Source organism: Pezoporus occidentalis, unplaced genomic scaffold (genome assembly GCF_034315485.1).
Source record: "Pezoporus occidentalis ecotype Australia unplaced genomic scaffold, CSIRO_AGI_Poc_V1 ctg122, whole genome shotgun sequence".
Lineage (NCBI taxonomy): Eukaryota > Metazoa > Chordata > Aves > Psittaciformes > Psittacidae > Pezoporus > Pezoporus occidentalis.
In genome coordinates, this window is record NW_026913016.1 from 2,070,216 (window position 1) to 2,082,016 (window position 11,801).

At 44.2% G+C, this 11,801-nt stretch overlaps 1 long non-coding RNA gene across 2 annotated transcripts in view; it reads left to right on the forward strand.

Annotated features, from left to right (window-relative positions):
- LOC134157930 (uncharacterized) overlaps positions 1–11,403 on the forward strand; it is a 19,189-nt gene extending 7,786 nt beyond the window's left edge. Inside the window, exons 2-4 of one of the 2 annotated variants that reach the window (XR_009962537.1) lie at positions 9,982–10,099; positions 10,479–10,549; positions 11,225–11,403. This is a non-coding gene — a long non-coding RNA (uncharacterized LOC134157930). Of the gene's footprint in view, positions 1–9,981; positions 10,100–10,478; positions 10,773–11,224 lie in introns of those variants that run through there. The other variant, XR_009962536.1, reaches the window with a different exon arrangement.
- The last annotated feature ends 398 nt before the right edge of the window (positions 11,404–11,801 follow it).

Consider the following 11,801-nt stretch of genomic DNA (forward strand, 5'->3'; position numbering starts at 1 on the left):
AGCAATTTGGTAGGCAGAGATCTGGTTTGTTACCGGGTTGCCAAACACAGTGATGAGGCAAAATAAGACCCTTAGGTTCCCCTTCGCAGAGCCATCACTTCTGCCTTCCCACCCCATGCCAGTGCAGGCAGTCTGCAACTTATCGCTTCAACGGGGCTTGTGCTGCTACATCCCCAGGTGCTCCTTGTGACAGGAGCCTCCCATCGCTTTAAAGGAGACTTCCACCGATTTCCTTTCCCAAACATCTGGATTCCCTGTGCAGTCTTCAGTAATTTCACACTGCTCCAGTCCTGTGGGCAAATGGGGATAAGGTAGCTTGAGGAGGGCCCAGGTAGCTCACACAGGCCAAACTCCAGAATTTCCTTCTCCTTTACGCATGTGATTCCTGCTGCACTGCCTGCAGTGTTACCTTCAGCTGCTGCTTGAAACACTGAGAAGCAGTCACAGTGGACTCGTGCTTTTCTGTTTGGTCCTGCTGGCTCACGCTTGCTGGATTTATCTGTATCTTCAGTGGCTTGCATTTCTTACATTAGCAAAGCTGAGTGAGGTTGGATAAAAGTCCAGTTTTAAAGACTTCAAAGCTATTTTTATTTAACATCTCACTGACCTAGCCTGTAGCAGAGCAATCAGATGACTACAGAGCCAACTTCTTGTCGGGCATTGTTCTGCTGACCTTAGGCCTCTTCCTCTTGAAGGCATGAAGCATGTTATCAAATGAAAACTCTTCCCATGGGTTGTAAAAGTTTCTTTAACACTTCTCCCCCCCCCCCCCCCCTTATTTTATGCACAAATGAACTGACTCATCACAAATGAATTGACTGATTGGGGTTAGAAGTGGAACCAGAGATACTGAAATACCATTACAATGGTGTTGGGACTGCTCTGTACCTAAGTGATACCATATGTTGGCCTGGTTCTAGCAGTGTTTACAGTGTGACTACATCTGCTCAGTAGGGATCTGTCTGGAAAAACTGTCAGGGTGGAAAAGAATAGCTTAAGAGAGTCTCCCTGAGCAAATGCTGAAAGAACTGCTAAGGGGCAATGCCAGAACCGTCATCTTTGATGGCTTTGTTTCCTAACCAGCCAACCTGCAGAACTGGTTATGACCAGTAAAGGAAGAAGACTGTTCCAAAATGCACTCAGATGTCTTTGCTTCTCGTTACTCGGTCTGTATGCAGTGATGATCATCAGTCCTGGGAATGGCACCCAGCCAGAATGCCAAATACCACTTTGGCAAGGATTGTATGGCAGGGGCTGCGATCTGCAACAGGAGAGAAACTGGAAGTTGACAAGTGGCTCCGAGGTTTGTATCTAAACCCCACCTGTCATATTAGGAAGTGCCTGTAGATTTTAATGCTTACATGGTCCTGCTTTCTGTAGGACAGTCAGAAAAAGTCCTTACACCCAGTCTGAAACCAAAGATGGCAATGACAAAACTCCAATTGCTAGCTTTGGATGTTGGCTTAGCCATCAGCTGGCCACACTTTGGTCTGTTGTGAAGAGAGATAAATCCCGTGAAGTCCTTATAGTCACACACACGAGGAGCATGGCTGATAACTCATTTATATCTCATAATTACTGCAATTATGAAATTCCTACCTTTAAACAGAACTTCTTTTGCACTGTTTCCTAAATATTTCCTTTTGAAGTCCATCATTTACTCCTATTATGAAGCTCAAAATCTCCCAGAATCTGAAAGATATTTGATCCAATCCCGCAACTGCCATTCCACAAGCATGTAAATAAAACAAAGATTCTGTGAATGGGGATCTCAAGCAGTTGTGGGGAGAATAAGGGATTAGTGAAAGATGACTCTGCCATTGTTCTCCTAATTGATAAAAGACAGACCACTGTTATTTTGCATAATGCTGTTACCACAGAAGCCTCAAGCAACTTAACAGAAGATCCTGTGTAATCGAGAACTATTTATGGGTGCTGAAAACGTTCCTGTGAAGTTACTCCACTCCAAGTGCTTAAAAAAAACCAAGGAGCAAAGTGAGTGAGGCAGTATCTCTGCTTCCTCTTTTTAATTGAAAAAAAAATGGCTTTCAGATGAATTCACCTCATCTTTCCTCTGCAAATTGCTTTTCCTGAGCTGCATTTCTTCTCTGAGCTCCTTCCCAGTCATGCCACAGCTTTACAGTGTGCTTTGATGCTCCATCACTCCTGCCTGGTAGGCTGCTCCTCTCCTCCTAAGCCCAGAAGAGCTGGAGAAAATATGAAAGCAGCTCTATGTGATCCCATTCCCACAGCAGTCTTCCACCCAGTGCTTGTTCATCACCTGAACTTGGCATCAGGCAGGTTCATGTTTGTAACAGTGAAAGCAGCCAAGCAAATTGGGTGAGATTACAAAGAACTCAGGGTAGTTTTACAAGGGATACTGATAAATGTACACCTACATTTATTATTATTATTAGCTCTTCTGTTGAATATTGCTGCATATTTAGAAGAAATTCAAAGGAAAACATGCAAAAGGGAGCAGTACGCTTGTATAGTGTATGAGTGTCATCCTAATGCAGAGGTTGTATCTTAGAGGACGAAAAGAAGGTCCTGGCAACCCAAAGGAACCACCTGTAAATTCAAAGGGGCTTAAAACATGGGATTTCAAAGCTCATCTCTGGAGGGTGTCCAACAAATCTTAACAGAGACCTTACTAACTTGGCCTTTCAGGAGCTCCCAAGAAAAACCAACTGCTGAGCCGTAAAGCCTCTCATGGGATTGTGGTGGGATCATGTATGCAACACACTCTGAACAGGGCTGGTCCTATACGAGCTTTGATCAAATGCCACCGTGCAAGCCTCAGGGGGAAATGTGCAGGTTGAGGACCAGTCTGTCCCTTTGAAGTTAAAGTGGTGAATGCTGGTTTAGAGCCATAGCAGCATCTGTCTCAAGTAGGGGAGAAGGAGAAACCATCTACTCAGTGAAACTGGAGCAATGAAGGGCAAGAGCCACCAAAGTGCTTAGGTTATACCACTCTGTATATGATACCAAAGCAAGTTAGACACTGCACTGAATGAGCTCATATGAATGAAGCATGCCTTATTTCCTTCCCAGCTCTACTACATAACTATTTATGTCCTCCCAGGGCTGCTCTAGACACCAAATTTGCCTTTTGTGTGCAACCAAGATGCAGTTTAGGTTGTGTTTTGGGGAAAAGCTCCAGGGAAGTTTTAGGTCCATTCACATCAGATGAAAAATGGCCATTTTTGTACATAAATTATTATCCTTTTCTCCCTTTCAAAAAGCAAGTGTGTAAGCAAACCAACCAGAGGCAAAGGCTGTGGATTTCCTTGCATTCTTTTAGCTGAGACCTCCTGTCCTTTCCCTCTGCCATTGAGGAAAAGAGTGCTGTGCTTCTGGTTGTTTGGCAGCTGCTCACAGGCCTGCATGAGAAGTGATGTGCTGGGGAAATCTGACTTCCAGTGCAACAAGGACCTTCAAGCAAAGGAAAAACTGCCAAATGTGTACAGAGGTGCTAAACAGTCACCAGTGCTCCCCTAAAACTCCAAGGAAAGCATTTGGTATCCTTTAAGTGGACAGCATGAGTAGTTGGGTGACATTAAGAAAAGGAAGCTATAGCTCTTGGAACCAGGGAGCTCTTACTGAGATACACTTTCTAACAGCATCCCACGAGAAAAGCAAAAGCTGTGTGATTTCAGAAGCTTCAAGCTGGACAAGACAAAGACCTAGTGGATGAAACAGAGTCCATCAATTAAAAAAAGTCAATAATCTTGCTCGGGGATGGGGTGAACTGCTGGCCTCATGTCATGTGTCTTTTCCATTCCCCACTCTTGTGATACTTTAAAAAAAGACTGACCCAATCCAGGGATTACACAAAGAATGCACTTCAACAAAGGGAAACGCATGGCCTTTCTGCTCACCCTCCAGTGGCATTCAGGGCCAGAAGAGGGGATGGTCTGAATAGTCAGGATTACATTCCTGGCTGTGTCTAGCAAATGCTATGTGTCATGAGAGGAAAAATAAATGCACCCTTTCATTAGAATATTTTCTCTGTGTTCTCCTGTAAGCCATGTGTCAAATGGAGGCAGTGATAGCCATTGAAGCCATTCCTGCTTAACAGCATATCTGAGATGTTAGTTATTCCTGTGTCTGTGCGAGAACTGGCTAGTCCCAAGTGCAGCTCAGCAATTAGGATATTAATAGTCCTATTATTCTGCACCATCTAGTTCACTTTAAAATTCATGGTGCAGTTAGCTGAGGCTTTTTCAAAGCAGGAAAAGTACAGAGATGCAGGAAGACTGAGTCAGAACAGTGTTTTGAAATGCATCGAGCAACCATTTAATTAAAGAAGGGAGCTCTAATATTGTGTTCCAAACGATTACTTATTTATATGCTCCTCAAATAGTGCTATTTTTAAACCAGATTTTGAAGAGAACACAATTTATATTTTTACATGCAGACAGTCCGGAAGTTAAATGAGCTTCCAGCACAGTGCTGCCCTAGAGCAGTAGGAGAAGAAAAATCTCCGTGCCAGTCCTTCTGGGTCTTCTGCTGCCTCATGGCATCACAAGTGCTAGAGATCAAGACAGGCAGCTCAACTTAGGCAAGCTTGCCAGCTTTTCCCCACTGTCTTTCTGCAGCAGTTCATGGCCTGATGTTGTTAGGACATGGGTTTGGAGGTGCCCAAAAGCCTGGGGAGATTAACAGGAAGAAATGTAGATGTCTGGGGAAGGTGAGGTGGCATTGTGCCTCCTGGTGAGAAAGAGGGTTTTGAACTTCTGAACTGTGGGCCTCTGTGGGTTGAGGTGCAGGCAGGGTTTTTGTCTTACAGTGCTGAAGTGAAATTGAAGGCAAACCCTGCGCCCAAGCAATGAGCTTCATCCTTCACTCCTCTGATGTTTGCTGAATGCACCGGTGTGGAGTGTGAAGTTTTATGCCTGTTTTTCGCTGGTCTGAATAACCACACAAGTTGCAGGGAAACAAAATGTTGGCTCCAACAGATGTTTGAAAACTTCAGTTTTTCTTAAGAGCGGAGCTGAGGAGGGCCTGTGTGGGGAGGAATTAATGTTTGCTGAGTTCCTAAATAAATTTGAGCCCAGCTTCAGAGACTGAAAGCCTGGTGGCTTCTCCCAGTTCCCTCCCTAACAAAGGGCTGGACCCAAGTGCACTGAAGTCAAAGAGAGAGACTGTCATTGACATCAAAGGGTGTTGCATCAGACTCAATGAAGGACAGTCTCAGCCAGGGACCAGCAGAAATAATAGCATGTGATGTACGTGACCAACTGCCACTAACCAACCGCTTAGATTCCAGGCATTAAGTGCTGCAAAGAGCAAACTTGCAAACAATTCATGAAAATGTGCCAAAAAAAATCAAAGAAAAATGTGTAAGGAAACTGCAATGTGTTTGTGGGTATTCTGTGAGCAGAAAAATATGTTGTATTTGTGGAATAAATTAGGCCCTGAGAAGTGTTCTCTCAGCTCGGAGTTGTGGGCAGTCAAGTCAGCTAATCGAGCTAAAGTTTCTTTCCTCTTGCCAAAGGAAGCAGGTAGGTACAGAGACATGGATGAAATGAGTTTGATTTTATTTTTAAAGTGTGAGTTGCCAATTGTATCTCATTTCAATAGTTCTCATCCTTTGGATGATCGCTTTTGCTGCCATCTAGATGCTTTGGTTTATTCTCTCATGAATGCTGACAAGCTTTGGTCTGGTGTTTATCCATATCAGACACTGCAAAGCTCATCCAGCCTCTTATCTCCTTCTGATGAGATTATCGTAATGCCCTGCCATGAGGTTTGCCAGGCTGCTTCTTCTGTCAGGGAATGCCACCACTGTGAGAGCATCACGCACAGGACAAAATCCAGTGCATTTTATTCTGACCATATCATGCCTTTCACTGGCTATAAACAAAAAGGATTAATTAAAAATGGGAATATCTGCAGCTGGGACCCAGATCAATTAGGAAATGAGGTAACACCAAGAGCAGGTATCATCTCTCTAATATGATGAGCAATAGCTGTGTAAACGCAGCATGGTAAAGGTAGGAGGGTCAGGCTCAAAGCCTTGACTCACATTTGGTCCTCTCTAGACAAACATGTTAGGGCTGCCTGGGGACTGCTCTGTGCCTCATTTATGGGCTCTCTCAGGAAATCAAAAGCACCCATTTAACTCTTTCCTGAGAGGATTTGCACTTGGTGACAAGGAACAGGGAGGAGGTGGGACTGTCCATGCCTACAACATAGGATGGTGCTTCTGATGGTGGTTAAAAAGAGTCTGTCAGGAGCCTGTGAGGTACCTATGGTTATTCACACACAGGCAGCCCACACCTCCAATAAGCAATGCAGGATCAGAGACAAAGGAACAAAGCAGTTTTGAGGCATAAACAAGCCATTTCTGGAGAAAGCCACAGAGGATTTTCAGGTAAGGGATCAGACCCTTAGAGACAGGGAGCATTGAGAAAGACAGGACTCTAGGATAAACTTCTTGTTTGCATGTGCATGCTGACAGCCACCGCAGCTGCTTAGTTGCAGGCTTGGGTATGAAGGTTACAGATGTATTCATTAAAAACTGGGGTTTAGTTTGGCTTCTAAGGTAGGATAGCAACAAGAGCCACACAGCTCCAGGGACTGTCCCACTGCTGACCGAGCTGCTGAAAGCTCCAGCTCTCCTTACAGACAGTGGTTATAAATCAGATGGTTATAAATCAGGTGGTCATAAATGCTCTCAGATGCCAACCAATTCTCAATCCCAACAAGCAAGTGCTGCTTTCTATCCAAACATCGCAAAGCACTCTACAAACCTTCACAGACACACTCTCGTAAAGACTATTTTATGTCCAGACACTGAAACAGGCTGGATGACTTCTTCAAGGTCACACAGGAAACCAGCATGGCAGAGGCTGCAGGTTGCTTCAATCCCCAAAGGTAGCACATCTCCTTGCTTCCCCAGACAGTCTCTGTCATTGAGCATCAGTCTTTGTCTTTCAGCTGTTTAATGGACTGCTGCTGCTCTCTGCATGATCAAAATCCTGTTTGATATGGTTCTCTTGCTACTGCTCTTACCTTTGACCAGACCGGTGGGTTCTTTTAAAGTGTGTTCAGCCCTTGGTTTTGCTTTAAGTTCTGTGGGTGTCTTTTGTGCAGCAGATGCTGCTCAAAATTAATTGTTTGCTTTGAAAACACACTCTCATCTAGTGATTTTCAGGTACATCAGTTGTTCCATTAGGGCTCTCACTTCCTACATGCTTCTTGTGAGCACCACATTTTACTTCTCTCACAGCCAATGTTTCTTCACTCTGGTCCCCATCACACAAACTCTTTTCTCATTGCCAAACCAATACCTCACCCTTTTTGTCTGTCACAGACAAAAGGCTACTGAGTGTGGCTCTGAGGCTCATTAAAGTTCACAGCATCACTTGTTTAAATGTGTTTTTTTTTTAATTTACCGCATCAAATGTGCTTAGTGTGCAGTGTTGGCTTGTTGCAATGGTGGGTGTCTGCAAGCTCTGCCATGCTTCTGCTGGTGGCAGGCAGGAAAGTGCTTGGAGAGCCCTTTGGAAGAAAATGGCTTGGCCTGGTGGCAGTGATGGGGATTTTCACATCTCTGCCAAGCCTGGGGATGGTCTCTGCACTGCAAGGCAAGCACCCCTTCTCCACCTCTCTGGAGATGCAGCAGAGAAATGGGAAGAGAGCAGGCCAGTCTGGACTGTGACCCCACTGAGGACCTTTCTACCCAAGGCAGAACTGCTGCAATAAGCACTTGGTCTGAGTACTTGGCTTGGCACCATTACAGGAGTGGATTTACTGCTAGGGATTAAGTGGGCCTTTGCCATTCCTCTCCATTAACACCATCCAGCACATGGGTGGTGTCACAAGATGACACAGGAAGCTCTGCAACTGCCCCCTTTGCAGCAGTATCCAGCTTTGGCATCCTGCTTGTGTACATCTCCAGAGCCACACTGGCCACTCAGTAGTGGATTTAAGCTCTTTGGTCCAGTCTGAAAATGGTGTAAACAGATAGAAAAAATACATACCTACAGAATCAGTGTCATAGAATGGTTTGTGTTGGAAACGACCTTAAAGCTCATCCCATTCCAACCCCCCTGCCATGGGCAGGGACAGCTTCCACTAGACCAGGTTGCTCGAAGCCACATCCAACCTGGCCTTGAACACTGCCAGGAATATTGTCTCAGAGCATCTCTATACATGACAGAGGTTGGGCGAGTCTGCCCTGCAAGGACTGTATTGTGAATCATGGTCTCCCACTTTTCAGCTAATGCACTGTATGATGTCGTCTCAACTTCCCTCCCTCATACCCTGAACTTTCAGTGCAGCAGAAAATGCTTTTGGTCTTGCACTGGCAACAAATCTGCCTTGTACTCTTGCTTCCAGCTCCTGGGAGCTATCCAAGTTATTCTTCAAAAAAGCATGTCATAATACATTTGGTGGTCTCCAAGTCTTGGCTTTGCTTTGCTCTGTGGTTTGCACTACAAGGAAGCCAAAAGCAGAGGGGAAAGGTGGGATATTTCTAGTAATTATGCAACTTAAAATCAGACCTAAAAGGTAAAGAATAACACACATAAGAATGGCATAAACTAGTGTCTCTATCCCTTTATTTCCTTGCACTGTTCCAGAGCAATTTGGCTTCTTGTGTCCTGAGCTTATGCATGTACCTAACATTGCCTGACTGAATTCTCCCTTGGCTTCTGTGTTCTTGTAGCATATCAGCATGCTGGTTCCTTCTGAGTCCTTTTGCCTCTATTTACAGAGAAATACAAAACAACAGTTTTTCCCTTGTGCCTTCATGGTGCAAAGGAAATGCTGCTTCCCACTTCTCCTTGGAATCCATCAAAGTGACTTCCAATGATGAGCAGACCTTTTACTGATGATAATTTGTACTCAGGTAGCTCTTAGCATTTGTGTCCTCAAAGCCTGAGAAAGAGTCCATCTCCCAGGACACCAAACCAGTGCACCTGGAACAGGATGGTGGGAGTTAGCTCTGGAGGTGAGCAGGACTTGTCTGGGGTTTCTCATTCCATTTTTCAGGCATTTGGTTGGGTTTTGTTTAGGTGTTTGTTTACTATTCACCTGCTCTTTCTGATCCACTTTTCACCTTTAAAAGCTCTGCTGTACTTCTCATGGTCATTACTCTGAGAGTTGTTTCTACCTTGTTAGCTTCTGTCCCTGGCTGAGGTGTCTTCCAGGTATATCCCTGAGGCTTTCTTTTGCCTTTATCAAGGTTAAAGATGGGCAGAAAGCTCTGTGTTTAATGGTTTCAAGGAGCTGACACGCAATTACCTAGTTGAAAATGAAGTGTTCTTGATTTTCCTTTTCTGAGAGAGGGTATCTGCCATCTTCAGTCACTGCCCACTGCCAAAGGTAGATTACCTAGTTCTTCGGTGCCTTTGCCATTTTCTTCCTGCCTTTGCTTTGCTCTGCTTTGCTTTACCTGAGGGAAAAGGGCCGTTAGCTTTGTAAGATCTCAAACAAGACAGGTCTCACTTGCTGGGAGCAAGCTATTAAAAGCTATTTGGTGAGCAAAGTTCCAGGCCTTTGCTTAAATGCAGCTCATGCAGGTGGGCTCCCTCAACAGTGCTGGCATCTTTGACTTATCGTGGAATCATGAAAAAAGGAGAAGTCATTCAGTTCCAGTCACAAAGAGCAGCAAATATTGCAAGTCAGAGCCCCCTAATGCTGTTGTGGAGTGCAGATAGCTCCTCCGCCCCAACCAACTCTTCTCAAGCTGTCATCTGTGCAGGTGAGCTTGCAACTGAGGGGTCTGTGACCCTACTCAGCAGCAGCAACTTTAGATGGCTGTAACTGTGATGACTAGGAATGACTTCCTGGTTTCTAGCTCTGCAAATGGAGAATCTGGTCTACAGAATGTGTGGGAGCTGCTGCCCCCCCCCCCCCCTTTTTTTTGACAGAAACCTCCCTCAGAATAAATTGGTTTGGGTTCTGGGAAGGGTTTTTGTAGGCTTTTATTAAATCCAGAGGCTTTTGGAATTTTTTTTGTCATTACAGGCCACAAAGTTGCATTTTCTTCACATTACTGCATCAAGTAAGAAATCTAAAGGCAGCAACTACTATGCAAACACTGCAGCTAATGGCACACATGCAAACAAGCTCTTTCTGGTGAAAGGTGACCACTGGGAAAAGAGAGGAAGAAAAAAACTAAAATGAATGAAATAATGCCAGCAAAAAATCAAAATCTGAGAAGAAGAGCTCCTTCCTTTTTGTTAGGTTTTGGTGCTAAGTTTCTCCTTGTTATGTGCTAAGGTAACCACACCATATAAAGCATATTCATTGTACACATAGTATGTATGTATATAAAGTATGTATCATTGAATTTTGCATGCATTTATTCTAGTAACATTCCTATTTCATGGTTTAACAGTGTTGTGGTAGGAAGCTGGGTTTAATGAGGCTAAGGCTCAAACTTACTCAGGTGACATGAGAAGTCAGAGAGGATGGGTTTCCTGTGCCCTAGGCTAGTTTAATTTCCCTGCTCTCTGTTGCAGATCTGGGAGATCTCGAGCCCTGTGCAAGCACCTAGTGCCTTTGGAGGAGAGGCCAGATGGACAAATAGCAAGTAGGCACTTGCAAGTGTCAGGTGCAGTCTCAGGCTCTGCCACAGGCTTGCCTTGAGTCTTTGGACAAACCTCTTCACTTTCTAGTTTAGTATTTTTCATCTGCTGAAACACGTAAAGCAGCTTACCTGTTTTATTGGAGTGGGGAAACTTGATCAGCTCCTATTTTAAGGGGAACTTGGAACAGTTGATGCTTAACTTTGTTAAAAAGCTATCAAAGACGAACAATTGCTGTAGCCAGCTGCTTGTATTATTATTGATTTGATTTTGCATTTCTAGAGTAATTTATTCTAGAAGGTCTTGGAATTGAAACAACAAACCTTTATGTGGCTCTGTCCCAGGAGATGATAGGCCAGAGATCCTGTATCTGGCTGCACAATACATTTATGTGTATAGATCGCACAGTATTACCTCTCCTTGTACCCTTGCCTGGCTCACATCTCTAGATCATCAGTGTTACAACTGAATAGCTGATGTTATTGCCATTGTGTAGAGCCGATTGCCTGCCATCATCCTGTCAGGCACTTATACCTAGTTCTCCTAATGTAATTTATATTAAGCCAATTTATATTACACAGTGAGTGCCTGGTGGAGAAGGTACCCACAGGAGGCTTGTGTGCTGTTTTCCCTCACTGGTATTTAGATGATCTTCTGACAGGTATTACTTCTCCCCATAGGCGTTGCCTCATTTACATCCCTAGACCATCAAACCTGCAAGAACACAGTTGCTTCAAGAACACCCCCTGTTTTTCAAGAATTACTTTGCTGCCCTCTCTGTGGGATATAGGATAAGCATCTATCACCCAGCCCTCCAGAAGCCCCAAGCAGTGCATTTTAATTTTATTTGGTCTCAGAGCAGTCCTGTCCAGGTATGTTTGCATTTTGGTTCTGGCTGTGTTTGCTTCTCTTTCTCTGTTTAGGTTTTCTCCAGGAAACACGCAATTTGCTCACCTTCTGGAGGTGCCATTCTTTTCACCATCTTCCAGTAACAGACCCAATTCTAATTGGGATTTTTGCCTATGTGAGTTAGTTGACCTTTACATCAGAGGAGTTACACTGGTGGAAAACTAAGCTGACAACAGCTCTTCCAAATCCTGTTAAATTTCTGTTGCTGGAATTCAGCTTTTTCACTTATTTTTGATATATATTTTCATCTTTTAGATCCATATAGTGCTGTGCTAGCTGGGTGCTTTGGGAGCATTAGGAAATGGTCTAGCACACAACCCAAAAATAGATATAAGCCATTTCCAGTCA